We start from the raw sequence: 6,000 nt of genomic DNA on the forward strand, positions 1-6,000 counted from the left end.
CTCTCCACTTTTAATAGTTAATTTCTGGTACCAGTGAGGTTAATTGGCAGTAATTAACGTATCACGTTGTTAAAAGGGACAGAAAGGAAAAGTAAGAAAACATTTTAAAAAATTTAACATTTGATATTTTTCAAATCTCCTGAAACAATTCACAACCTGAAGGAATGAGACTCCACATTTATAATTGTTAACTTTCCGGGCAAGAGAGGTTGATTGGCAGTCATTAAAAATTATCACATCGTTAAAAGGGTACTTACGCTGATAATTAGTCGACCTAATCTTCTGTGGTGAGTTTAATGGGCAATTAAAGTGCAAATGCAGCACCCTCAGGAAAATCACGGGGAGGTTAAGAGGGAGATGCCGTTTTCGCGAAGCTAAGGGCAGTGCAGCGCAAATCGGCCAGTATCTTGTGGCGATTCACAATTCACGGGGTATCTCTTCCTCGCCACAAGTTGCTGACTGATCTGGGCATTAATAACGGCATGTGTCATTCAGATGCTGTTGTTACTTCAGCAAAATCTGTCCCATAATCATTTTACATGTACGATGATTACACCCGGCTCTGCCTCTCCACCACCTCTGTTAACCCCTCCATTGCCTCTGTGTTGTCCAACATCTTGTCTTGGATGAGGCACATTTCCCTGAATTCAATATTTAGAAGACTGAAGCCATCATCTTCACCGCCCAGCACAAACTCTATACCCTCGCCACTGACTCCAACCCCTTCCATGGCCAATGTCTCAGACTGAACCAGGCTGTTTGCAACTTCGGCATCCTATTCGACCCCTAGCTAAGCTTCTGACCCCATGTCCTCTCCATCACCAAGATCGTCTACTTCCACCTCTGTAACATCGCTTACCTCTGTCCTTACTTCAGCCCATCTACCGCTGAAATCCTCATGCATGCCTTTATCACCTCCAAACTCAATTATTCCTATGTTCTCCTGGCCAGCCTCCTACTCTCTACCATCCATAAACTCCAGTTCATCTAAAACTCTGCAGCCGGATGATAAGAACACGAGGATCTGTACCCTGAAAAGACTATTTATCACGGGCACCATCTGAGTGCTTAACACCCTCACTTTAACTCCTCGTTAAGGATTACTTTGGGTCTTATCACCTATGCCTAGGAGAGAGTAATGTAAGATTGTTTGAGAGCCAAATCTAGACTTCAACCAATATAGACTAATTTAGCATTTACACAACCAACCTTCAATTAGGTTATGCACAAGCTACTGAGTAAATGAATTAATCTTTTCTTGCCAAATCGTTCAGTATTATTTGGCTTGCTGATTATAATTTGACAGTTAAGATCAGTGTCAGAGGTCGATAAAAGTTGGTGAAAGTAATTTATGATTAGAATCTTTAGATGGCAGACAGGTTAACAGCTTTAGATCGCCAATTTTTTGGATAGATTAAAGGTTATATGTATTTCAGAGTGGACGAAAGCTGGGATTTTTCTCTAACACTCGGATTTGCTAATCAGGACACAATGTGATTCAGTGAACCATAGGCTAGGACTGCATACGATGTCACCACCACTCAGGAGCTAGCAGGTAATTCAGCTGCCTTCTTTTCCATAGTACAAGCCCCAACAATCCATTACTGGATTGTTCTTCCCACTCACCAAAACAAACAACAACTTACAAGCGAGGAGGGTTGGTGGCCAGAAAAAGCTAAGCATTTATTTAAATAATTATTTGTCTAAACTTATAGTTTTTACTATATAATAGCTTCAGGCGTAGGACAGAGAGAGATTTTCAAAACATAATAAATAAAAAATAATAATTTGGATTGAGTAAATAGAAATAATTCAATGAACAATAACTTAATTTGTGTTGGGTTAAATATATAATGAGGTATGGTGGGATCAGAGTCTGGAGTGATGCGTGCGACATGCATGTTATGGTCCTGTGTGGACTCGCGTACCATGCAAGGTGAATACATATGTCTGAAGTGTACCAAGGTTGCATTCCTCAAGCAAAAAGTGGCACAGCTTGATAGTCAACTGCACATACTCTGCAAGGACGGAGAACGTTTTCTGGAGCAGATGTTCCAGAGGATGGTCACCCCACAGGTTGCTAGGAGTAGAGAAGCTGATATGGGAGACTGGGTGATCATCACCAGACAGGGCAGGAAGTAACAGGTGAGGGTAGAAAGGGGATCTGTGGAGCAGGATTTGCCTAATAGGTACACCTGTTTAGGTACCAGTGATGTGGACAAAAAGGGTGACGCAGAGAAGGGTAACCATGAGAGACTACCAGGCACTGAAGAGCAAGTGGTTACCCATGGGGGAAACAGTAAAGTATTAAGAATAGGCGAGTGGTGATTGTAGGGGATTCTATAGCCAACGAAGGCGAACATCCCCATTTCTGACCTTATGATGGAGGAAAGGTCATTGATGAAGCAGCTGAAGATGGTTGGGCCTAGGACACTGCCCTGAGGAACTCCTGCAGCAATGTTCTGGGGCTGAGATGATTGGCCTCCAACAACCACTACCATCTTCCTTTGTGCTAGATTCAAAGTAAGGTTTTAAATTTAAGTAAGGCAAATTTCAAAGGGTTGAGAAATGAATTGACCGCAGTGAAATGGGCTGAACTGTTAATGGATAAACCTACAGACAAACAGTGAGAAGTATTCGAAGAAGTATTTGATACGATGCAAAACCAATATATAGCCCGAAAAAGCAAAAGTTCCACTTGTGTAGTTAAGCAACCATGGTCAACAAATGAGGTAAGAGACAGTATCCAGCTAAAAGGCTTACACAAATTCAAGAAAAAGTGGAAATCCGTGAAGTTGTAAAGGGGCAATATAATACAAGTTGTTAAAATTCTGATAGAAGCAGACTATTTCCAGCAGTTGATGTGCCAAGAAGGAGGTGCCATAGATACAAGATTATATCTAAGAGATTTAAAACAGAGAGCAAGAGAAACTTCTTCATAGAGAGTTGTGAGGCTGTGGAATTCGCTTCCAGGGTTAATATTTGAGGCAGAAACTGTATCAACATTCAAGATTAGATTGGATAAATGAATGTAAGAAAAGGGGTTGAAGAGATTTGGGAACAGGGTGGGTAAATGTAATTAGAAGTACTTGCCCACATGGAGGGTGAACACCAACATGGTCTGGGTGGGCTGAATAGCCTATTTCTGTGTTGTAACTTCTATGTGTAATGATCTCACGTTAATGTAGATCACAACCCAGACGTGCCAGGTGTGACATTCATCCCCCCTAACGTCTCAGTTTCTTTTTAACAAAGAGCCTTACACACTGTCAGATAAGGAGTGATACATTTGTATCTCCTAACAAGCTATATCTGAGCTGTGGCCTTGATGGTTTATGCCTCCTTTGTAAGGAATGCTTTGTTTCATCTAAGCATTTAATGTTTTAATTAGAAGTGGCTTTTTGGTTTCCCAGAATTTAGTCTGACTGCTAACTTTATTTCGAGGACACATTTAAGGTAATCCTTAGAGTATTTTTCCTACAGTATCATATCCATGCCAAGTCCTGCTCCCTCATCACACCTGTCCTCACTGACCTACATTGTCTCCTGGACCCCTAACGCTTCAAGTTTAAAATTCTCACCCTTGTATTTTAATCTCTCCATAGTCTTGCCTCTCCCTATCTCTATAACCTCCTCTAGCCCCACCCCTCCCGTTCCTCTGACTCCAGCCTCTTGTGCATCTCTCCACTCCCTCCCCCCCGGCCCACCATTGGTGGCCATGTCCCACTCACTAGAATTCTCTCTCAAAATCCTTTATTATCTCCAACTCCCTCTTCTCTTTTAAGAGAATCCTTAAAACTCGCTTCTCTGACCAAGCTTTTGGTCACCCCTTCTAATAAATCTTTCTTTGGCTTGGCATTCATTTATTTGATTCTGCCTTAAGAACGTTGGAACATTTTTCTATGTTAAAGACATTATGGAAGTTGTTTTATTGTAGTTGTACTCCACATAACTGCATGCCTGCCTCCCACATCATGGAAAAATACATTTTTTGAAGTTTTAAATTTACTACCGAACACATGATTGATCCATATGTAAACACACTGTATATAAATGTTCCAGGCTTGCTTCAGGGTTTAGTTATGTTTCAAGGATTTTTTACACAAATTAAAAACTAGAACATTAGGAGCAAGAAGGGAAATGAGGCACAATGTTTCTTTTACCCAAATGGCACAAGGAGGATTTTGAAGTGGACAGAATAAATGGGGTCAAGAGTCTTTTAGGAGAGAGAAGAGTTGAGAGACACGCTGCAAAGCTTGTTAGGTATAATGTCCATTTCCAATTCTGAAAAATTCTTACATTCTTACAGACTGTGGTCTCATCAGGGATAATCACATTGTCTCTCTGTCAACATAACCCCAGCAAACACTCCAATCAGTTCCAAACGGGGACCATGATAAATTCACTGCTTGGAGAAAATTCTTCAAACGGTTATCTGAATATCCAAGAATCCACATAATGCTTGCTTTGGCATGCTGGGTTTGGTCTTGGTCTTGAATGACCATATGAATTATTCAACTCCATAGAGGAAGCTGATGCTACTTGACAAAAAAAGGCATCCTCCCTAAGTTTCAGGTCAATGTTTTGAAGTCTTCTTTCAATGTAAAATCCAACGAGAAAAACAAATTTCAACGTATTTTGAGGAACAAGCTCTCACTGCACAGACCGATTTCGATAATCAAGAAATAGGACATTTTCCCTGGTACTTACACCTGTTCATAGGTGGTAACCAGTTTGCGGGGTGGCAACCATATGTTACAGCGTAAGCTTTTGAGAAGCATATTACGTATACATTAGCATGTCAGCATCAGAAGCACGGTAGGAGGAGAGGCTAAGTGGAAAACATTCTGCAATGCATAAGATTGTGGGACAAGATAAGCATTGAAAATTTGATACCATGTACTTTTTCTCCCCATCTACACTCCACATCCAGTGAAATTCACAAGGTTCTTGTGTGTCTTCAATCATTACATTTAAAAATAATTTAAACTTGTAAATAATGAGCCAAATCAAATTCACAAATGACATCCTCTGTGACTGTGATTGGGGTGCATTTTTCCTCCTCGACCCGTCTGTAGCCTTTGACATGGTTGATCACATCATCCTCCTCCGATGCCTCTCCTCCATTATCCAGTTCAGTGGGACTGCCCTCACTGCCCACTCTTACCTATCTAGACACAACCAGAGCAGCTCCAACAATGGATTCTCCTCCCACCCCTGCAGTGGTATCTCTGGAGTTCCCCTTGGGCCCCTCCTCTTCCTCATTTACATGCTGCCCCTTGGTGGCATCATCTGAAGACATGGGGTCAGCTTCCACATGTATGCTGAGTACACTTAGATCTACCTCTTCACCACCTCTCTCGACACTTCCACTGCATCTATGCTCTCAGACTGCTTGTCTGACATCCAGTCTTGGATGAACTGCAATGCCCTTCAGTTAAACATTGGGAAGACCAAAGTCATTTTTCAGACCCCATCACAAACTCCATACCATTGCACCGATTCCATTCTCCTCCCAGCCACTATCTCAGTCTAAAGCAGATTGTTCGCAACGTCGACGTCCTGATCGACCGTGAGCTGAGATTCCAACCCCATATCCTTGACATCATCCATCTACTTCCACGCCCTCCTCTGCCCCTGCCTTAAGCTTTTTGCTGCTGAAATTCTCATCCTTACCTTCAAGACTCAACTATTCCAATGCCCCCCTGGCTGGCCTCCCACCTTCCATGCTCAGTAAACTTCAGCTCTTCTAAAACCTTGGTGCCTGTATCCGATCCCGCTCGACCATCACTTTTGTCCTTGCTGTGTCCTAGTCCTGCAATGCCTCCAATTTAAAATTCGCATTCCCATGTTTAAATCCCTTCATGGCTCCGCCCCTCACTACCTCTGTAACCTCCTCTAGCCCTACGACTCTTGCCTCTTGTGCATTCCCCCTCCCTTGCTGCATAGTTGGCAACTGTGCCTTCAGCCATCTAAGCCCCATGCTCTGGAATTCCCTGC

Source organism: Heptranchias perlo, chromosome 9 (assembly GCF_035084215.1).
Source record: "Heptranchias perlo isolate sHepPer1 chromosome 9, sHepPer1.hap1, whole genome shotgun sequence".
Classification (NCBI taxonomy): Eukaryota; Metazoa; Chordata; class Chondrichthyes; order Hexanchiformes; family Hexanchidae; genus Heptranchias; species Heptranchias perlo.